Below are 24466 nucleotides of genomic sequence, written 5' to 3'. Positions count from 1 at the left end.
AGCTCGCCGTACAAGATCAGCCAACCTGGAAGAGAAGACACACTTGCCTTTAGGAGAGAGGTGAAGCCTATCCCATCTCAGCAAGTCCCCCGCCCAAAAGCATGGGTCATTATCTAGGAACCCAAGGCCTGCCTGGCAGCACCAACTGCATAAGCACCGGTTGACCTCGCCAATGCAGGCCCTGTGTCGCCGTCTGCACCTACTCACCAGAAGAAGAGAGGAGAATACCACCTGCGCCCCCATCTCCTTAAGCTTGTCCCCCAGAGCCCACTGAGGCTCGGGACCGTGGCTCCCTGTCAGGCAAGCTAAGAGGGCTCCAGAGGGCTTCCCCTCCAGATCCGCCTCAGCTGCGCTGTACCCTCTGCCCCACTTACCTTAGGGGGAAATCAGCTGTTGCTGCCCCTGCCACTGTCTCCTCCGCAGCTGCTGCCTTCGCTGCCGGGGTAAGGTGGCACACATGCACCCTGCTCCCTCTGCTCCTGCTCCCCATCTTTTTTCCTTTTTCTTCTCCTTTCTTTTTTTTTCCTTCTCCTTTTTTTCTTCTCTTTTTCAGTGCTAAAAGGCAGAAAAATGGAGAGAGAGAGAAAAAAGAGAAGGGATATTCCTCTGAAAAAAAAATGAAAACCAACAGAACAAAACATTCTTGAAAAATTGCTTCTTTTTGAAACCTGAAGACTGATAATGATTTCACAATTTTCAGGGTTTTTTGTGAAAATTTCTTTCTTTCTTTACAGATATAGTTTCCTCACTGGGAGGTACTTTACTCCTGATTAAACAAACAGAGTGGCCAGGATCCTTACAGGTCTGTGTCAGAAGTGTCCCATTGACTTGTCTGGGGCTGCGCTGATCTTTACAAGCTGACAATCTGGCATGTAATAGTGCAAAGCATCACTGGCTGTTTTGTTTTGATGCTGTTTCAACTTGCTTCGAGCTCGAAACAGCAAAATCAAAATGAAACAAAGGGCTTTGAAGCAGTCACAAAATGAAATGAGGCCAGTTGAAACATTTCAGATTTTGAAGCAGCCAGCCAGGTGGTGGGAGGCAGGGGAGAGCCAGGGCTGTGCTCTGAGTGGCTCCACAGTTCCATGTGGTTCAGCCCTGGCTCTTCCCATCTCCTGCCACTGTGCTGCGCTCCATGGGACTGGTGGAGCTGATCAGAGTGCAGCATCAGCTCTGCCCACCTCCTGCCACTGGGCTGTGCTCAGATTAGCTCTGCCAGCCCCATGGAGCTCAGCCCAGTGGGAGAAGGCAGACAGAGCCAGCGCTTCCCCCAGCCGTTGAGTTTCCCAGCACTGGGAACAGAGCCTGGCAGCAGGAAGTGCCTCCCTCAGCCTGGCTGAGTTCCCCAGTGCTGGGAACTGAGCCCAGCAGTGGGAGGCGCTTCCCCTAGCCAGGCTCAGTTCCTCAGCGCCAGGTGCCAAGCAGCAGGAGCAGCCTCCTGTAATCTGGCAGGCAAATTGCGGGCCTGCCCGCATCCCCAGAGGGCTGCAGGGGCTCTGCCAGACTCCTCCCAGGGGTACGGCCCCCCAATCTGCCTGCCAGATCACAGGATGCTGCTCCTGCTCCCTGGCTCCTGCTTGTCAGGAGCTTGAGGTACAGTTTCCTAGAAACCCCTGCACCCATCTCCTTGATACCTGGCAGGCTTCACACCCTCAGAAGGGGCTACCATCCCTGCAAGTTTCATCAGAATCAGGCAAGAAATGACGAAGTTGTAGGCTGTTTTCTGCTTCCCCATCATAGCCTATGCACAAAACATCGAAACAGCAAAACTGTTTCCACAAAACGGAACAGTTTTGAGGAACAGTATTTTTGAAATTTAACAAAACTCGAAAAGAAACACTGTTACATTGAAATGGAAGCCAAAGCAGAACACTGCAGTTTCGCACAGCCCTATGTAATACATACAGCAGAGCCAAATGAAACACTATTTCATAATGGGGGCACTTGAAACAAAAAGAATGGCACACTGGACATAAATTTACAAAATATCTCAGTATCCACATTTTCTTGCTGGAAAAGGTTTCTGTCAAAATATCTAAACTTTTTCAAAATTAAACATTTCAAATTTTTATTTGAAGTTACTTTTAATTTTCAAGTTCCCCTGAAATGAAAAATAAAAATAATTTAATGAAGTGCAAAAGCAAAATTAAATATTTATTTTGTCCCCGAAGAGCTTTTTATCTTTTCAATATGCAAAAACAAAAATTGAAAAAATGATTTTCAGGTTGACCTACAACATTAAAATTTTTTCCCCCATAATTGCCAGCTAAGAAGAATTGTTATTTCCTCAGCTGTAATATACTACTTAGGGAACAGTTTATGTTCCATGGGGAAAATCCAGTCTTATCTCAGATTAAACACACAATAAAATTAGTTGGAGTTTTATTTTAGTAACAACTGGCTGTAAACATATTCATGGCACCAAATTTGTCCCTGGTTAAATCACTGTTAACTGGAATAATTCCACTCCATTTAGCAATCAGGATTTACCCCAGTGAAGCTGAGGTCTCATCTACACAGGGACACTAGTTAATCTGAATGATTTTTTTTAAAGCAGATTATTTGGACTACATTAAATGCTTGTGTGAACATTTTTAAATCTGATCAGTTTACAATTGACTGTCAATTATCTGTAAGTGGGTTATCTAGGTTGTAGATTAACTGTGTCTGAAACTCATAAACTTGAACCAAAATGACAGTTCGAATTTCACTTGCACCAAAATGAAATGCATGTAGCCATAGAAATTGAAATCATTTGCAGAAAATATGGTTATGTGCTGTCATGGTCATTTTTGTGTGTACTCTCTTAGCACACCTTCATTAGTATGCATATTTGGAGGGTTCGGAGCTACTTAGGCTTGGTTTTACTATTTGTAGAAGAAGTGTGCAAATGTAAAAGGACAGGCAGGTCAGATCTTTGTGTCCACAAGCCCTCGCTTCCAAAATTGTGGAATTTATAGGCACATAAATATTGCATATGGAAAGTTTCACAAAGGTCACTGTGGATTCAGCATTCACTGTAATCTGTGCAGAGATCTGCAGTAGGGTGGTCCTCACTTCCAAGACAAAAACAATGCATATGGGAAATGGAAGAGCCACCCGAGTCTTTTCTTCCTAATCAACATTGCCATGAATGATATACCAGCACGATCATGAATGCTTTAGTTAAGGCACGAGCTGGGAATAAGGTGGATGAGACCAAATCAATGAATGCAGGGGAGAGGGTGGAGCAGGAGAAAGGTAGCTGTGACTGACTCAGTTGGCATTATTAATGTTTGAAGAATAATTAACACTTTTACATAGTTTGCATTATCTCTAGCAAATCCCCCTACCATTACTCTAGGTCAGGGGTGAGTAACCTCCGGCATGTGTGCCAAGCATGGCACATGAGGCCATTTTGCTCATCACGCCACTGCTGGCCTGGGCTCTAGGCAGCTGCTGCCAGCCACGAAGCCCAGGCTGCTCCCAGCAGGCAGCTGGGAGGCTGTAAGCCCTGCCGTGGTTGGCAGCAGCTACCCAGAGCCTGGGCTGGCTGCAGCCAGGAGGCCGCAAACGTCTGCTCCAGGCTCTGGAATTAGCTCCATACCGGCGGGTGCACGCGTGCCTCGGAACGGACTTTGTCCAGTGGCCCAGGAGCCCGGCTCCGTGTGCCCATGCATCTGGTTCTGTGTGTTCGTCTGCCTCTGTCTGGTCCTGTGTGTCTGTGTGCACACACATGTGTCTGTTCTGGGCGTGTTCTGGTTCTCTGTCTTTGTGCATGTGGCTCTCTGTGTGCCTGTGCATGTTCCTGGTTTTCTCTCTGCTCTCCTTTTTCTTTCTCTCTCTCTTCTTTCTCTTGTCTCTTTTTTTCTCTGTCATTGCAACATGCTCAACAAAAATGGAATATACAACAACAAAGGCAACGTTTATGATGATTAAATATACTAATATGCAGTGCGTCCTGCCACGTACACCCTCCTCCATGGCCTCATTTTTTTTTTCTGGCATGCTGGCACTCTGGCACCTTCCAAGGTAGACATTGTGGGGGTTTTGGCACTCCGGCCAAAAAACATTGCCTACCCCTGCTCTAGGTTGTTGAAAGTTGGCTGTACTTTTCTTCCAAACTGAAAACAAACCAAAATGAATTGAGACCTTCTAATTCTGAATAAAGCAAGTACATGAGGTATATGAAGTTTAATCTACTTTAAAAACACACCTTCAATTAACTTGAATTATTTTTTTCTGTGAACCTCTATGTACAAAGGCCCCAAAGGCAGAATTTGGTTCATATTCATGTCCAGGTCTGGTGGGTTTAGGAGCTGCATATGCATAACAGTTGCAGTCCCTTCACACAACTTAGAAGAGAGCTCTTAGCCCTGGATCCATTATGGAGCAAAATAACATCTCATCTACATTACTGTTTAAGCGTAGGAGCTCATGTGGCTCCATGTCTCCTGGCATCAGAAGCCACAATGGAATTCCCTTCGTTGTTGCATGTCTGGTTAATCTGCTTGCACTAAAGTGACTTTTAGCAATCTGAGTGCAAAATAGTCCTCAGTTGTGATACTACGTCAGTCACTCCAGACCAATAAGACTAGACTAATGGGAATTTAAATCTATCCTATTAGCCAGAACTATTATTCTTCCCTCTAGAGTGGAAAGGTCATCCTCTATACCATGCATACAGCAATTAATCTATGCAATCTCACCTATTTATCTATCTTTTGTTTTTGTAGCTCTGTTCATCACCATAGTATCCCAACGGCTATCTCATTAATTACATTTGACAATATTGAAGTCCCCAAGTGACTTCAGAGAGTCTCATCTACTTCTGCCTTCCTGGGGAAAAAGGAATGGTGAATAAAAAAATCAGGAAAATAATATTTAACAACATCATTCATTAATGTTTCCCATTCAGGTATCAGTCTCTTTAAGCAGGCTGCCCATAACATGGAAATCTCTTAGACGTTAATGCTGAAATTAACTGTAGATGTTGGCATTGTGATATTCTAGTCCAGGATTGACCAAGATATGGCCGATGGGTAAAGCCATGTCATCCAGCCTGTGGGGCTCCCCATGAGTCTGGAAATTTGGCAGTGTGGTGAGAAGTAGCAGCATTAATTGCCTCAGCTCTTAGCTGCCACTGCTCATCCCAGAAACTTTAAACACAAGGAGCATTTATACAAGTGCTCCAGGAGGTGGGGTGGAGTGCTTTAATTAGAGCGGCTCTGAAAGCATCAAACGAGATTTAGTTAAAGCCCCCTGCTGCCATTTTTCAATGTGGAGGTACTGGTACATGTGACACTGGAGTCTGCTGGAGTGCAGCAATTACCACGCTCCAGCAGACTTGATGCATGTGTATAGGCACCCAAAAACTGATGCACTTCTAAAACTAGGGTGTCTCAAGGGTTGACCATTTGCTGAACAGGGATTTTCAAGGTCACTGTTTGGATTTAGATGCCTCAGTTCCACCTAAGTTCCACTGACATGCTTTTTTGGTTGTAGAGGCTTCTCTGTACTTCAGTTCCCATTCTGTAAAGTGAAGTACATCCCTGTCTTACAGAACTGATATTAAAAATGTCAAAGCACTCAAATACTTGTGTGATGGAGGTCACAGCCCAGTAGCACTACAGTAAATGAGCTCCAGAGGGTAAACCTAACTAGAAAGGAGATTAAATTGTCTGGCCTACTATCATTTCACTATATGCATGAAGAAAAAGCAACATAAACAGCCAATTAGATTTTTTAAATATTCTCTTTAAATCATCTTACGTGCTCTCAATTAGTTAAGTAAATTCTTTTATGTGTATGATATCTGTCTTGGTATTAGAATTAGAAAATTCCAGGATCTCTCGAGTTTCTGATAAGAGCTTTCCTTTAGAAATGCTTCTCCATAAAGTCCCTTCATTTGATCAGTCGTTTCCTAAGTGATTAGTGGGCAAGTACAGGTTTTTTGTGTTTCAAAAGGGAAGTGCAGTTCTCTTGGATAATTTAACTTCTTACAAAGTACTAAGAATTGAAACCTAATGGAGAAAAAACTAAAATAAATGTTATAGCTTTGAAAAGCACCCAAAACTCCAGAATGGAAAGCTGTTACATACTGGTCTGTTTCCTCAGGGGACAAAAAAGTATGCTGCTTAGAAAAACTCATGCTTTCCTTATTTATCTTTCCTGCAGCAAGGTGCTGCATAGTGTCATGGTGGGAGGGAGGAAGGGATTGATGTAAAGAGGTCAAAAAGGCTTGGTTTCCTGAAAACTTTAATATCTTTATTGATAATTTTGCATCAAAGCGTGGCCTTCAGGGGCAATGCTGTGGAATTCCAGCTTCGTGTTCTGTGATCAGGACATGCACAACACATTTTCTTGTGTCAGCCATGTAGCAGAGGAGCAACTTCACATGCATATCTCTTCGTCACTGTTACCCTGTCCCCTATGATCTCATGGGCTTTCTGGCTCTGATTAAGAGTCCAATGGGCTCTTTGGCCTCAACTAGCAGGTCATTGGGCTCCCTGGCCCCAATCAGCAATCCATCAGGGTAATCCCCGCCCCCCAACCCTCAAGTAGGCTGGAACAACATAGCTTGAATTAGGCAGCGATGAGTGCTTGGCTTCTTAGTATTGATATTGCCTCTCCCTCTCAGCCTACTAGAGTTCCTAACACCTCCTACTCCCAGGTGGCTCTGCCACCCTGCAAACAGTTCTGGTGGGCTCAGTTAACCTGCGTCAATCCAGCCAAGGTGCCTTTTCCCTGGCTTCCATGCCAAACTGCTGTGGCTGTCCCTGCCACAGCCCTTCTGCGTTATCCAGCCCCCAGTATCGCTTCCATCAGTTCCTAGGGACACAGCTCCTGCTCCCAGCTCGCCCTAGGTCAGCCTGCACCCTCCTTGCTTTTGGAGCAGGGGTTTATATCCCCTAATGTCCACCTCTCCTAGACTCCCAGCAACTGGCCTTAAATGTGCATTCCCCATTTTTCTTACTGTTTCCATAATTCTCCAATAGCAGAGAGAGGTTCCCTCTTACAAGCAGCTAGGCCAAATATAAATATAATTGGCTGAGTTGAGGGTTGAGTCCATAATATCCAAATTCATTTCTGAAGTTAACTGAAGTTATTTTAGTAGAACTAAGCCAGTGATAAATAAGAGCCAAAGAACCTATTTCTGTCCCCAGACACGTTGAGGGATAAGGGGACGTATCTGAAGGCAAGAGTTTATCCTCGGTTTAAATCCATTATCAATGGAGTTGTGCCTTTGACCTGACATACGCACACATTCTGATTTTACAGCTTAAAGAGAGGTGAGAAGAAGAATATATATATAAAGGACAGGGAACAGAAGAAGTAATAGCTAAAACTAGGGGTACTGAAGCCAGTAGGGGAACAGGTGAGCCAGACAGATTGAGAAAAATAACTGCTAATACCAATTCTTTTCTCTAAATATGAATGGGGCTTTGTCTTTAAATGAACATACAGCTGCTATTAAGGTGGTGGATTAATGGCTTCTCTGGTAAGTCCTTGTAATGGCAGAGCATTTAAGGAAGCACATAGGTGTTTTTATCAGTACAGAGGGATTTAAAGAAGTGGGGGTATATGCTGTTCACTCGAGATTAAAGTTTCCTGCAGCCCCCAGATGAATGTAAATGTATCAGTGCTGTGCAGTCCTTCTGCAGACAAAGTGCCCAGGACAACAAGTTTGCTCAAACATTTTGTTATGTATTTTCAGCAGACATCTTGGCCCCAGGGAGCCATTTGTGAACAAAAATGAAATCAGAGCTGGTCTCGTCATGGCACATGAACTTGGAATACCCTGCAGAAAACAGCTCTCACATTTCAGTTCCACGAAGAGCTCCCTCAGGTATCAGGAAGGCCCATAAAGTCAACGTAAACTCATAGGAACATTTGGAACACAAATACAATGCCAGCCCCACACAGATATCAAGGTCTCCGCAGTCACAGGCATCATCAGTACAAACTAATCCAAGGTACCCTCTCATTATGCTGCATCCTTTTTTCACACCCATACTCGCATGCATAGGCCTTTGATAATGAAGTCAGGACAGGTTTATCTAGAAATAACATTTGCCACAGACTTTTAATTATATTTAATATTTACCGGTGGATCCTTATCTATTGTTGTTATTGTTAAGAGTGGGTAGATTCAAATCTGAAGGCTGGAACTTGGGAGATGCAAGTTCAATTCCTAGCTCAGTTACCAAGTGACCCTGGATAAGTTATTTCTCTTTTCAGTGCCTCAACTTCCTCATATTTACACTGGAGATAATCATAGCACCTTTCCTTAGTAAAATATTTTGAGATCTATGGATGAACAGCAATATCTTTATTTCCTGTGGTCTATGCAGCTTTTTGTGTAAAACTTTTACCCATCTTCCAGCACTGACTCGTTTTCTGATTACAGACAAGTTCAAGTCGCCATTTAGCTCAGCTAGATTACGTGATTGAGGCTCTTCTCTGCAATGCTGCATACCTGCTTCACATCTTTCTTGTTGGTTTCTTTATAACCGAATTTTTTGTGAAACTGGACAGGTAGCAAACACACAGCAGAACAGTTGCCAGCTAGGCTGGAGAATTCAGAGCAGTGGGAGCTACCACCAGCAGGGGACATTAGTGAAGGGACATTTGATCCTAAAAAATACTAAGCCTTTTCCCTGAGAAGACAAAATAAATAGCCTTGATAAAGAATGAGGGATTTAATCATTGCATTAATCAGTTCTGTGGCGTTATACATGCAAACTTGAAAATACTTTCTGCCTCCAGTCCCACTGCAGGAAAACTTTTAAGCATCATTTGGAATAATAGAGTCAAAGAACAGTAGAATGGAAGGAACCTCAGGAAGTCATCTAGTCCAAGCCCCGACTCAAGGCAGGATCATCTCGATCTCAAAAACTATCCTATACAAGTCCTTGTCTAACCCAGAGTTATCAGACTTACAGCCTGCAGGCCAGATCCACCCTACAGAGCTGTGTTGTGCACCGTCTGTGGGGTTAGGGCCCTTTTACATGTTTTATCAGCTTTTTAAACAAAAAACAAAGGGGTAGAATTTTTTCATTATCCTTGTCATCATATTGCTATTATTACTGTTTTGTAAAAGTCTCTCCCTGCCCATTTTTTTGACCAGCACGGTCCTTAACATTGTCTTATGTAACCAGGCACGGTCAGTGATCAGATGGAGATCTGGACAATGCGAGAATGTCTCAAGGACAGGTTCCACGATATGCTAACGTTCAAGAAGTACTGAATAAGGGCTTGACAACTCTGCTTTCACATCTATCTTGGCCTTCACATGGCTCCACTTGAATCATTTCTACACCGAAGAGATTTTAATTGTATCACAAAGCTTGGCTTTGATGGATCATACAGAGAACTTCATAAAAAGGTTGCCTCTTCATTGGCCCTTAACATTTCTGCAGCATGATGTCTGATATATGGCAGTAAGGAACCCCCGAGAGAGAACGTGAAGGATATTCCTATTATCCTCAGACATGTTTCATAGATGGGATTCTTTTTAATTATTATTTTGACTCGCCATTCAGAAAGGGTTGGTTATAAAGGGGAAAACTGTTCGGCTCATTATCTTTTAATAATGGAAGTGAATGGTTTGGGGGAGAAGGAGGGACCCAAAAAACATGAAAATTATATTCCACTTCATTAAGCAGCCTTTAGTTTCCTTCTGGTAGTTGTAAGGCTGGCAGAAATATTTTCAATTTAGTGCATCATCTGCGAACAGAGTATTGAAACTAAGCAAAAGGAATTTTGGAAATCAGATATTTTCATCTCCTCAGAAATTTCTTCTCACAAGCGGTCTTCCCACATTCCCCAGCCTGAGCTGCTTTACCAAGTGTTATTTGGCTTATCATTTTGGGAAACAGAAAAGTGTTGATGTTTGAAAAAAGATCTCTATTTGTGACTGAGCTACCAAATCAAAATTGGTGATGATACCCTGGCCCCTTTGCCCTCCTCTAAAAAAATGAGAGAGGAAAAACAAGGGAAACAAAATAAACATAAAAAGAAAAAGAAAATATGTATACATTTTTCACAAAGGCAGAATATTTTTGAGAAAAAACATTAAAAAACCAAATCTGAATGAGAACCTGTTAAACCTCTGAATGCTAGAAGTTATAATGGGAGAGGGGCAGAGAATGCACAGTTCTGGATGCCCTGTTCACCCTCTCTCTCAGCATCCACTGTCTTCATTGTATGAGACAGACCTGTCTTTTGTGCGGAGAGTGGTCAGCCTTGGCCCACCAGGAAAACTATCAGCCTTCCTCAATAGGGATGCCATTGGGAGCACAACAAGAGATGCCTGGGAAAAATAAATGAGAAACAGGAATGGGAGTGTGGGTCAATGGTTTATAACGAGCGCTCCAATGGGGGACCCCAAATAGAGCACACCAACCCCTACCGGCTGCCCCTTGAATGAGTCCATGGAGCCAGAGGATGCTGCCCTGCAAAACTCTGCCTGGAGATGTGGGTGGAGGAGTGATAGGAAAACGGCCCCACGCTCACTCAGGTTCCCCTGCTGCGTGAGATGGGCCTATTTGTTATGCCAAGGGAAACAGAGGCTGAGATCCACTGGGAGAATTATACACATCCCCTAATGGGGAGGCTTCTAGAGGCATAGCTGCTTGGGACAACTAAAAAGAAAAACAGGGATGGCAGTGATAATCACAGGTTGATAACAAGGAGGGACACTGAGCAGAGCACACCAGATAGTGCCTTAAACTAGTCCAAGGGGCCAGTGGGCACTGCCCAGTGAAACCGCCCAGAGGTGTGCGTCTATAAGGGACAGGAAAATGACCCCAGAGTTGCCCAGTTTCCCCCTGCTGTATGAGACAGGACACGGGTGACTGGTGTCTCCTGAGTCTGGTGGGGGGCACCCGCAGAAGCCGCTGGTGGTATCGGGGACGGCCCTGTCAGGGGGCGGCATGCACCCCACAGTGTCCCCACTACATAGTTGCCGATGAGACAGGTTCGAACCTACAATCCAGTCCAGTACATGGCAGTTCTTATGTTCCTAAAGAAAAATTGCTGATCAGGTCCAGCGAATGGCTGAAAGGAGAGGTGAAGTACTGATGAAGGACCTCTGGCTTTTGAGGGAGCCTTGAACAGATTGAGGAGGTTCAGATGTCCATTTAGTCCCACTCACTCTCGACTCTCGCTCCTCTCACATAAACAATGATTGTACTGTAGACAGCCCTTTTCCTGCTTGATAAGCCACTGGTACCGGGGGATGCTGCACCTTGAATACTTGGTGATGAGTGTCCATGAACTCCAACATCTACTTTTCTGAATGTACAAGGGATAGGATGATAACCAGGGATCCAGGTTTTCCATTTCCCATGGAAAAATGGAAAAAACAAGGATTTTTCCTTTTAACTGAGAAACACATGGATTTTCCACTTTTGCAAACACCTCTCTGCAGGCTAGCAGAGTTCCAGCCGGCAAGGAGCTGGGGGGAGTAGGAGGAGGATGGTCAGGCAGGGGGCACCAGCTCCTGCAGGCGAATCTGGTGGGGGTCGGGGGTGGGATTGAGGCCCCCATAAGGAGGCAGGGAGTTGAGCAGGGCTGGGGCTGGGGCTGCTGCCCAGCTGGGGGTGCGTAGGGCTTGGGGCCCGGGGCTGCAATGCGCAGTCACAGGGCCTGGGCGGGGAGCGGGACAGAGATGTGGGCGGCTCATACAGAGGGTGGAGAGGCTGACTCCCTGCTGCTGTGTGCACTCCCAGGGGTGCCAGGGGGGGAAGTGTCCTCCCCCAGATTTGTGCATGAGGCAGGGGTGGGCTGGCCACTGTGGTCTCAGGCTCCCTGCCCTGCTGCCCCTGGGGCCTTTGCAACAGGGCAGAGTGGGGCTGGGTGGGGAAGGTCCTTGCTGCTGCAAGCCCCACACTGCCTTGGCAAGGTGCTCCCTGCCCACCTGGCAGTAGTGGGGGTTGTGCCCCTTGCTGCTGCCGGGCAGGCAGGGGGCACCTTGCCATGGTAGTGCAGAGCTCCCAAAGGCAGCACCGAGCTTCCCTGCCTGGCCCTGCTCTGCCCTGCCGTGCTAGGTCCCACCTGCAGGGCTGTGGAGGTCCCAGTGGGGGGGCTGGGAGCCCAGCCCACAGTAGGCAGCCCACACCTGTCTACCCATAGGCTCTACTCTGGCTCTGCCACCTGCAGGGGATGGGGAGCTGGGTCCTATGCTTCACTCCCTGCTGGAGCCACAGCAGCCACCGGCTCCCATGGGCAGCAGCCGGGGTGCAGGTGCTGCTGTGGGGGGCAGGGGGCTGCAGACCCAGGACCCTGGCCCTGTAACTCTGGCAGCTGGAGGCCCCCTCCAGCAGGGCTGGGAAGGGAGGGGGCTGTGGGTTGGGGGTGAGAGGACTAGCAGGGCTGGGGGGCTGTGGCTTGGGAGTGAGGGGCCTGGACCTGCATCCTGGTGAGCTAAGGGGGCAGGGGGAGCTTGATTTTCCATGATAAAAAACCCAAAATCAAATACCAATTTTTATAGGCATTTAGAATTTATTTTATTATAGTCACTGGGGCACTGGTAGGCTTCCAAGTTGCTTTAAAATTGTAAATATATCAAGAAGACACTGTGGTCAACTGATGCCTATATATATAGTAGGGTGTGCAAAACAGGCCCTATTCGATTCGGAATTGGATTTAGATTTGGATTCGGCCCGAATTGGGGACAGTGATTCGATTCGTTGATTCGGATCACTGTCCCTGATTCGATTTGGCCAAATCTGAATCTGAAGATTCAGAGAATCAGTGATTTGGACATAGACACAACTTTAAAAGTTTTTTTTACATACTTTGAGGTACCAGGTGCAGCTTGTGAATAAATCAAATCACTGTCCCTGATTCAGGCCGAATCCGAATTGAATAGGGCCCGCTTTGCACACCCCTAACATCTTCTAATCACTTTAACAGGGTAGGTGTGAGTTGCAGCTCTGGCACCAGCTGTTGCAATGCAATGGTTACATCAGTACGCTTCTATAGGAGTATGAGTGAGCTAAGCCATTTTAACTGAAACCTTTAATGAACTTAATGGAAGTTACAATGGCTTTTCTACGTTGCATGGTTTACACTACTATCAATCGATACCCATTTTTCCATCCCCTTAAATGATCCCCAACAGATGTGTTTTTTCTAAACTTTGCTTAAAAACCTCCAGTGAAGAAGATTGCACAACACCCTAGGTAGCCTGCACCAGTGTTTTACTACTGTTACGGTTAGAAAATTTTTCCTAATACTCAACCTAAATCCTCTTTGCTACAAATTTATCTGATTTCTTCTTCTCCTTCTTCCAGTGGACACAGAAGATAATTCATCATCCTTCCCTTTACAACAGTCTTTAACATACTGGAGGACTGTTATCATGTCTCCTTTCAGTCTAAACAAACCCAGTACCATCAATCTCTCTCACAGGCCATGGTTTTAAAACTGTTATATGTGCTGCTGTCCTCTGGACTCTCTCTAATTTGTCTACATCTTTTTAAAGATAGATAGACTATTCCAGATGAAACCTCACCAATGTCAAGTACAACAGAATAATTAACTCTTATTTCTTACAGCAGTCCTGTTAATACATCCTATAATGAGATTTGCTTTTTTCCAGGAGCATTACATTGTTGACTAACATTTACTTTGTGGTTCACTGTAACCACCGTAGAGCTGCCTTACCAGTTGCTGCTCATTTTGTATTTGTGCTGGTCATTTCTGAATTTTATTCTGTTGATTTTGAACCATCTATCATTGTGTTGAAATTGTTTTGAATTCTGATCCTGTCCCCCAGGGTTCTTAAAACCCCTCCCAACCTGGTACCATCCACAACTTTTATTAATTTTCCCTCTATTCCACCATCTAAGCCATTAATGAATATATTCAATAGAACTGGGACCAGCACAGACACCTGCAGAATCCCACTTGAAATGCCTTCCAAGATTGACAGGGAATCATTAATAACTACTCTCTGGGTGCAGTTTTTCCACCAGGTGTTCATCCATCTTCTGTTGACTGCATATAGATCTTATTTCCTTGGTTTGCTTTATGGGAATGTCATGTGGAATAGCATCAAAAGCCTTACTGAAATCAAGACATATAATACCCACTGCTTTCCCTTACCTACTGCCAGTTTTCCTGTCAAAGGAGGAAATTAGTATGGATTCAAGGTAAAAATTGTGCTCTGTAGGACAGTGGTGCTGCTCTCTTGACATAGGTACCTTCCAATAGGATCCAAAAAAGTTGGGTTTACTCAATGGACTGCTGGATTTTTTTTAGACAACCATGTGTGAACACACATGCGTGCACACACACACACACACACACACACACACGTACCTAGTTTTGGGATGTGTTAAAATAAGTTTGCTAAAGGTGATTCATATTTTGAGTTTTGAACAAACATCTTCAAGCATTCTTCTCTTTGCCTGGTGACAGGGTTTTTTGTGTTTGATCAAGTTTTTTATTGTAAGCTCTTTGCTGTTTCATTATACCATCAAAGAATTAGGCACCGCTATTGTGCCAAATAAAAATAAAATAACAGCAACCCAGGTTATTTTACAGTTTCACAAGAAAAGCAGGCAATGGTCACCTTCCTGCAGCACCAGGTCAAATAGGAGTTTTGACTAAGTTTTTCTTCGAGTTTTTGGATCTAGTAAAACTCCAGATCAAAATAGTTTGATATCTACTAGGTATAAAATCAAAGACATTGTTTGAATGGTTTTGCCTGAAGGAGATTGTTTAAATTATTAACCTATGTTGCTTCTTTACAAGGTTAAGTCATTTTTTCTAAATATCTTGAGATCTTTAGAACTTAAGGCACTGACATATACTGTAGAATATTACTATGTAGTAGCTACATCAAGCTATATGTTGGCTGTTACATTTCCTTTTGTTCCCTTTACTTTCCTCATTGCTTGGAACTCGGCACACCCCCTAGTTTTGTCACTATTCTGTCACTTCCAGTAACTTTGTGCATTTTATGCATTTTTTCCTTTTGTAGTCTGACTTAAATACAATTTGCAACAGCTTCTGCTAAGCCTTGGGAAACTTTCCAAACTATCTCCAGAAATAGAATTTATCCTTCTTTTGTTTCATAACTGATGGATTACACCCAATTAAATGATAGAGAAAAATGGCACCTCTATGAATCCGATGGTATGTTCTGAATTCACGCCCCGTGGCACATTGTGTTTCAATAACTGCTCATGTATGTTGACCAGTCTTCTTTTATTCATGTCAATTAGCCAGGTGCAAAGGGCTCCCTTCAACTGATTGCGGATCTGCTTTATATAGCATGAGAAATTTCAAGCTAAACCTGTAGAGTATAAAGGGTGTCTCTTTATATAGATGTATAATGCCCATAGACTTAAGTTTCCATCAACAATGAATTATTTGTTTTAATCTTAACAAGTGCTTAACAAAATCAGTCATTAAGAAATATGATGGACATGCTCCAAAAGTTGTGAAAGGAACTTTAGTTTTTCTAGTACTAGAAAAATCACTGTAAAATATATACAGAGTTGAGACAAAACTGACAAATTTCTCCTAGCAAGTAAAGAAAACGTGCTGCAGCGGAAGGCAGCAGTGAGAAAGCCTGAGACATTTCATAAGGTTTTTAGACTAAATCCTTAACTAGCAAATTAGAATAGAAAGTTTAAGCCACCAGTTCTTGATAATCAGAGTCTTTGTGACAAATTTCAAAACATTCCCTCCTTTGCTTGGCTTTTCCCCCTAATTTTTCCCATACATAGGTACAGACTAATTGGATCTATTTTACAGGGTTAAATAGCTATTAATGTGGTTTTTGCAATTGTTTCTCATCACAGAAAAATAAAGAGAACCCCACAAAATACCTTCTGAAATGCTCCAAGCTTCAAATTTGGGCACAAAATACTGATGGAAGCATTTGACCTTCTCTTTAAAAAAAACGGGGGGGGATTCGTTAGAATCTTGCAAACTATGTCAGCCCATCACTTTTCAGACTCTCTAATTTTTTCCAGCTGTAAATCAATCATCCTGTTAACTCTTCTCTAAAGTCTCCCACAAAGTTATCTAGGGACTGGCTGCTTGACAAGCCATTTTTGTGGAGCCTTGAGAATAAAGTTCCTCTTGTGCATTAGCTGTGATGTCATGAGTACTCACTTACAGCTTTAAGTGATCTCCTTTCACAAAGCCTTCTTCTTTGCTTGCTGCAATTATTCAGCTATTAAAGCGCATTACGTTAGGTTTCTTATTTTAAGAGTGATATCATTCCTTGCTTTAATGTCCAGCCGACAGAGCAATTTGCACTCACTTCCCCTGACACCATGTAAGTTGATTGAATCAGTAGGTTATGTTGCTGCTTGCATAAAGCTGCTATTGATGTTCTCTACATGTGGAGAAGGGAGAGGGACTGTGCCTGATTTATACATTGATGTATATAATATTATGTGTTCACTCCTATGAAACGGACCTTACTACTCACTAATGAGCAATTCTTGCCAAATCGCCATGACTCTTCTCCAGTCTTTTCTTTCTTGATATGCTCCCCACTTCTGACATTGTTGCTCATTCGGTTCTCCTGAAAACTCATTTTCTTTTCAAGCCCTCATTATTTATGGCTCTGATTCTGCCTTTCCAGTTGCATCTTCTTTTCCACTCTCCCACAGTGTGATTGCAGCGTTTGTAGATGTATGAAGCCAGCTTTAAACCAGCTAGCTCAGGTACCCCTAACAATGTAGTCATGACAGTATGGAGCGTCACTCCTGATAGCCACTTGAGTACCTGACCAGCAGCAAAGGCAGAGTTTACAGCCTCTGCTGAAACCTGTGCTGTTATTGGTACCTGTGCTAGCTAGTTTAAAGCTTGCTTGAGACTATCTGCACAAGGTGCAATCTTATATCTGGGTGCCAGTGTACACCTTCTTCCATCGGTATATCTCTGGAGTCTATCCTTACTTCCTGATCACATAACATTCACTTTCACCTAACAATGAACAAAGACTTTTGGTAGAATGAGACTTGGTCAGAAAATGGAAGGTGTATCCTGGGAGAAATGCTGATCTTTTGGGCCTGATCAGAAGACTGAGCTAACAAAACAAAACAAACAAGAAAATAGAGAAAACTTTAAAAACAGAAATCTCAAAAGAAAAATGTTATATTTTGAGCCAAATAATCAAATATTCAACATTTTAAAATGAAAAATCATGTTTCAAATGAGCGTTTTAATTTTTTTCTTTTATTCCATTTATACAAAATTAAAAACTTATTAGAACATGACATTTTCACAGAAGAAAGGTCCATTTTAATTAGCCCAACTTCCCACCAAGTTGGATGTTGTGAGTGAAAAAAGATGTATAGAATACTCTCTGGCCACTCCAACCCTCAGGTCTCCTGAAGGGCACTATTGCAAAGTGTATAGTACAGCAACCCTGATGCAGCAAGATCCAAGGAGGGCAAAGGTGAGCTTTAGGCCACTTTGTTCACATCATATACACATGTAAATATGAAGTTTATGTGGTTTAACTATACCCTAAGATCTGTCACAGATTCTGCCTGTTTCAACCTTGCCAAGACGACAGGCATAGTTTTTGCAAAGAACATTTTGCAACTAGCTGCCGCTTGTATATTTTCTGGAAGAAAAGGGCTGTCACCTCTGCACTCCTTCAGGGTATCTTCTTGTAGGTCTTGTGTGCAATTCAGATGTGACTGGCTCTGATTTCTTAGCAGGTGGCCCAGCTCTCAGGGGGCCTCAGAAATACGTGAGCCCTGCTATTTATAAATTGTATGTAATTCCCCAATTCTACAATGTGTTAACCACAGCACAAACAAAGTTTGTTGGAATCTATTATTGCTTTTCCATGCTGCATACAAGGATTTTTTTAAAGGTTCAACTGAAAGACTTTTCATTAATAAATTCCCACTTGGAGTGGCAAATTGTCACTAGGTTTGAAGCACCAGAAAAAGGTCAGAATTTGATCTCATTTACCCAAGTGGAATCTAGTGCGAATTCAGTGAAGTTGGAATTCTGGATTTACACTGGCATCACTCGAGAACAGGATCTGGCCAACGTGTTCAACAAAGTCTCATGGTAGGAAGTTGAGACATGCCCCATTTCCATTTCACCAGTAGCTAAGATATCAATGGGATGAAGGACACGGGAACAGGACTTTCTTCATACTTTTTGCTTTTGAATCTACTTGTTCATCCCGGATAAAAAGCAGCCGCATTGCCTTATAACTCAAGATGCATGCTGTGCCAGATCATCAGCTAGCATAAACTGGCATAAAAACATTGAAATCAATGGGCTGCATTGATTTATACCTACTGAGTATTTGGCTCCCTGTTCTCATAGCCCCTGGGAGGAGGACTGGTATTTTGAAAAGCAAGCTCCTTCTCTGCTCACAGAGGGATTTTGTCACCTGTGCTCTGCCAAGCCATTATATTGGAGAGGAAGGCTGGCCAAGTGAGTAAGTCCAAATCTGAGGCCTGGGATTCAGCAGATGTGGATTCTATTCTTAGCTAAACCACAAACTTCCTGTAGGACCCTGGTAAGTAATTCCTCTCTTTCTCTCAGATACCTCTGTTCATCATCTGTAAAACAGGGGAAAATTTCCCTGCCATGCAATGACAATAGATTCATTAATGATTGTGAAGCAGTCAGATAATCTGTTGATGAAGGTGCTGCAAGAATCTAGAGAGATTCTTCTAACTTTTAACACACGCTCTCAGAGCCTGCCATCAAATATAAAGCTAAGGAGGCCAAATGGATTTTGGAGCATGGGAAGAGGTCAATGGGGTATATCGGGAAGCTCAGAGGAGAGACATCTTGAGGGTCATTTGCAAGGAAAAGTGGCAATATAGAGCCTGCCATGTCAGACAGAAGTGAAGGCAGTCTGGCAGAGTAAAAGCACCAGAAAGGGCTGTGATGAAGTCTTTCTGGAATGGCAGTGGCTGGAAGACATGTAAAAATGCCGTGATTAATTCTTTCAAGATGGAAATGTCCTTTAAGAGCAAATATCTTCTTTGAGCAGTGTTATGCATAGGAGGGAGAGAAAATGACCAGCAAACAGGAGTAGAAAGGTAATAATAGTGTCCTAGCGAGAATGCTGATTGGCACAGGACACTGGCAATGAGGCGCAGTTTCTCTCATTTATTTCCAGGTCATTGGTTCAATTTCAGCCAGAAAGGGAAATGACCAGAAGCCATTTCCATGTGATAGTTGTGCAGTGGCCAATATGAAATGAGTTAATCACTTCAGTTCATCTTACACTAATTGGCACTTTTTATGCTTTTCATAGCAAGACCAGAGTACAGCTAAGAACAGGAGAACATTGAATGCTACAGATTACAGAAAGTTTGTGTATTTTGAATACTTGAAGCCTGAAATTTGCCACCTGTGTCAGTTTGTGACTATACCCCAACAGCTTTCTTTTAGATCCAGATGTTCATTATATGTTTAATGTGGCCTATGCAGCTGTGAATTAGAGAGCATTGGTTCTGCCTAAGCTTGGTTCTGATTCACTAGACTTCTCAGTGCCTCCAATAATATTTACCTAGCCACATAAAGGTATTGGAGTTTCTAATGTATTTTTGAAGCCCTTAAGAAATTTAACTTGACAGTTGCTAAACAGTTACAGTAAACTCTGGTTAATTCACCTATGATATAATTTGCACCTATGGTTTAAAATACCATTGTTCCAATTCCCCTCTTCCTTCTTTCCTCCCCACCTCTCCAGTCATCAACTCCTCATAACTGATCACTCCTTGATAATTCTGCATTATTTGTGTTTCCCTTTAAGTGATAAATTAAACAAAGCTTCTGTATCATGCGACTGACAGATTTAAAAAGGAAGACTTTAGTCTATGGTAGCTTCTAATGGAATATTTTCCCAATTAAAAATAAACTAATGTCTAACATGAGGGTAACACCTTTCAGCTGAAAGGATCCATAAGACAATTCAGGATCAGGCATCACTTTGCTCACCCCCTCTGGGGAAGAGCATGTAGCAGCGATTTAGGAGCAAGCAGTTATGCTACAGGACAGTTTCGAACAGGTAGTGAAGCAGAATACTGCATTCGCTTGCAACTATCAGGAGACCGTAGGCGAGCAGAATGTAATTGCCTGAGCTGAAATTAGACCTGGACATTAAACTAACCCCCTAAGGGAACTCTAATAACCCCAGGTTTTATGTCAAAGGTGATATAAAACCTTTGTTTTATATCACAGCCAAAAAATGAAATGAGGTGATGCGTCATCTTTAGTGACTTCCACTTCAGTAAAGAATGCAGAGAGTTGTGCTGCGTTCTGTGGAGTCTTCTGTAAAGCTTCCATCTACAGCATTGCTTTTTGTTCGGCTACTTCTGATTCAAGGCTCCAACGTCCTGGCTTCTATCAATACAGAAATAAACATACCCTTTGCAACATGCAACTTTTTATTAATGGTGTGACTCACTTAATGAGGGCTCTGCCGACTCACATAAATCTTCATTCGAAAAGAGGCCCATCAAAGAGTTGAGAATCCTTGCCAGGCTGGTTCTAATGCTTCTTGGCTCTTGGCAACACCTACGCTTGCCAGCTCCTTTCAGCTTAGAGCAGAAGAAAAGGAGGAGAAAAAAAAACAATTCACAAATAAAGACTGAGAAAAATGTGACAAATTTAAGGGGAGCTTTTATTGGCTCTCTCTAGGCATCACTTGCTAAAATCATAATCATTTGAAAATCTTCTGATTTGGCTCAAAGAAAAGCCTGAATAAGGACAATATTACATGAAAATGGTTATGTATAATTGTCATCATAGTCATCATCATCAAGGTTTAATATAGTTCAGTCAGGCACCATGGTGAGAGATGATTTTTTGTGTTGTAATTCCAATTTACAAGGCATTAGACTGAGGATAACAAATAGCCCCGGAGTGATTTCATGGCTGTAATTCCTGCCATCCCCCATAAGGGTTGTGCTGATGTCAGTAACAGTAGGAAACCGGCTCCAGCATAGCATGAGCAAATGGGCTGGAGACTTGAGAGCAGATTTTGTGGTTAACAGTCATTTGGGGGGTAGCATTCTCAATGACTTCAATGGTAGTAGGGTTGGCACTGTGCTAATAGATTTGAAAATCCCTAGTCTCATCATAATTTTTAGATACTTTCCTCATCATGCAAAGGTCTCATCCAAATCTAGCTGAAGTCAATGGCAATCTTTCCACTGATTTACAGCTTTGAATCAGTCTAAAGATGAGGCAGGACATAATGTGCTTTGTCAAAGATAAGAGTCCCGACAAGTACCAAGAAGGGGCCCAGTGTGTTGTGTACTTGACCTGACAAGTAAGTGTGTCTCAAAGAAACAGTAAGATAAGTTTTAATAACCTCTGATTTCTTAACACCATACTCAAAAAGAAAGACGCCCTATCAGCCTGTAATGATAGAAAGGCAAAATAAGGCTGTTGTGTTACAGAGCACTTACAAGTAATAGCACAGTGGCTCTTTTGACACTGGTTGACACTGCAGGCTTTTGGCCAGTATCATCTTTGAACCTGAAACCCTTCCTAAACCACTGGACTAGGTGGCTATTACATGAAGAAACCTGAAGCAGCTGCTCAGTCGGACACACCAATTTAGCAGCCCTCAAGCATGATCCTGACTAATCAGCAAATTTGCCTTGTTAATGAAAGGAATGGACAAAGCATTATGAGGAAGGCCTCATCCACTGGTAAAGCAACGTTGTTAGCAGTTACAGGCATTGTGGTTGGAGCTGGTAGGAAGTTTTCAGAGAAGAAAGGTTCTACCAAAAAATGCCAGTTTATTAGGCCCAACACATCAGTGATTAGACAAAGCTTCACTAAAACCAAGGAAAGACTTGGAAGACATCCTGCCTAAATTCCTGGTAGGTCTGCCCTCAGACTGGGAACACTAGGAGGTATACTGGCAGTACTATGTCTATGCTGTCTCCTGAGCAAACCTGGGCACACTGCCAATAAGTTTCCCGCACTCACACCAGCTCTGCATGCACCCAGCCCTGCAAATTATTGTACTAGATGGCTTGGAGCCTCCGTAAGTGTGTTCCCTAACAACTCACTCATGTTCTCTGACTCAGGCACCTCCAGTCCATGCAACAGTCTGTGGAGCTTCCAGGTCACTAAAATTCTCCCCCTCCTTTCCCAAGTGTGTTCAAGTCTCACCCAGACCAAAATCTACACACACACACACACACACACACACACACACACACACACACACACACACACACACACACACACACACACACACACACACACACACACACACACACACACACACACACACACACACACACACACACATATATATATATAAAACTGAAATCTGCTTCTTGGTCAGCCTTAATCATCATTGCTAGGGGCATGCCAAGAAAAGAAAGCTATTCCCATTGCATGGAGGATTCGAAATTTGGTTTCAGTAGGATGCAAGATGAATCCCCAGATTTCTAAAATCTTTGCATCAGCCCACCAGGCAAGCTGATGAGGAGCCAAGTGGACATGTGGACAGAAAACCATGGTTGGTGACAGAAATTTATGTAGAAGAGTAAATACACTACAAGCTTGGCGGTGTTCAAATACCATGTGTATTATATAAATTCCCTTAAGGTAGAAAATTAAGTGGTCCCTTCAAGTCATAGCTGAAGCACAGCAACAGGATAATGTGAAATAACCTTGCATTACTACTGTACACATTACCCATGTCCATGGTTAGAGGACTTTAGGAGTGATGTTTACTGGTACTTGATCATCCCTTGTTCTGGCGAATTTCAGCTAGAATGCTGATGCTTGGCACTTCTCAAAATCATGCTCTCAATCTCCAGAGTCTTTTCCCAGTCTGAAAATGAAGGTACGAAAATGTAGGGGTTGACTATCGGGCAAGCGATTCTCACCAGATGCTGTGTGAGGTAAGTTTTTCCATCAGGTAAAAGAAATAAAACTACAAGTTTAAATGAAATAAAATAGTTTCTCTTGGAGTTCCAAGAAAACCAGGTAGTAATTTACAGAGTGAATGAAGGTTCCTGTACAAACAATATTTTTAAAATGTTGTTTGTCTTGGAGACGAAACCATCATAAATCTATGGCCTGTGCCATTGCAAGAATTATTGCAGCTAATTTCAGGCCCACACTAATTAATCAGCACTTGTTGCCATGTTAATTAGCCAAAAGTGACCTCAGATGTATTTGTCCTTTTCATGATATTTCGCCCTAATGGGGGAGTGTGCACCTGAGGCAAAGCTGAGGAATAAATAGACTCAAAGCCCATTTCCAGCTGGGTAAATATACCTCAGGCCCTTCTGATTATTGTGCTTGTGAAATAAACTGTCAAGACTTTTCTTCTCTTTGCTTTGTGGCCTTGTAGAACAGCCACTTGCTTGAAGTTCTTCAAGTCAGAACTTTGCAAAAGTCACATGCGCAACGATTTCCCTAAACATGTGTAATTGGGCTTTGCAACCAGGCAAAGTTACTGCTACAGTATTTCTTAACTTGGTAAAAGGAATGCTTGTTTTGTTAGCAATAAGCAATGTGGAAACATGAAGAACTGTAGTTGAATAGTCTGAACGAAGCCATACATTGGGGCCAGCAGGTTAGAGGTTAAAAATCTTGCGTTTGTCTGGTAGTCTGGCCAGTTTTCAGGCTCAAAGGTCCAATGTCATACCAAGTCATTTCCTCCAGTATAGAACCAAGATTTACCGTATAGAACCAAGTTTCCTCTGGCAACTTCAATAAGTGGTGTTTTAAGATGGTATAATCCTACTCCTCCTTAAGTAAAAAATCCCATTGATTTCAAAGATAGCCGATGCTGAGAACTTTCAAAAGTATGTCTCCAAAAGGGGGGGGGGGGTTAGCGTATGCAGTTATGGCATATTGTTTCAGCCATCTTAAAGCAATGTAATCACCAGTGTGAAAAGCTTGAAGGTCGGCATTATAAATGGATACAAGTCAACAATGTGGAACGTGGTTTGAACTTGTTCACAAGGGCACTTGTTGTCATTGAGAAGGCCCCATTGGTATAGATGTGAGGCACGCTGAACCTGTCCAGTTCGAAAATAGTTGAGAAGTGCCCAATAACGATGTGGTCAGTTAAATCTTGGTTGAGTGACTGTAGGGTCAGAGATGATGTGGTGATTGATTGGTGCTTGAGTTGACCATTCTTCATGCCATTGAGTAAGTAAGAAAAAGTCAAAGGGATTTGAAAGGGTGGACTATATTGGGCATCTTGAGGGAAGCTGAGCTATTGCTGGGTGGAATATGTCCCAGTGCATTGGCAGCGTAGGACTATCTCAGAGTCTGGCTAGTAAATTTACTTCACCATTTGTGCGGCAGAGATGAGAGGGGAGTAAGGGGAAGGGGAAGGTGAAGGGGGAGCTCCCCCTCTCAAAGCATTGCTAAGTAATCACTCCGTTATTTCAGACAGACTAGTTACTTCAAATACAATTGTTTTGTGTACAATTTGTTTTGTGTTAGAAAGTAGTTAGGTTTAGTGATCTGTTCACAGACT

Source organism: Gavialis gangeticus, unplaced genomic scaffold (genome assembly GCF_001723915.1).
Source record: "Gavialis gangeticus isolate Ggan-Ray unplaced genomic scaffold, GavGan_comp1, whole genome shotgun sequence".
NCBI classification, from domain to species: domain Eukaryota; kingdom Metazoa; phylum Chordata; order Crocodylia; family Gavialidae; genus Gavialis; species Gavialis gangeticus.
This window is presented reverse-complemented; position numbering follows the sequence as displayed.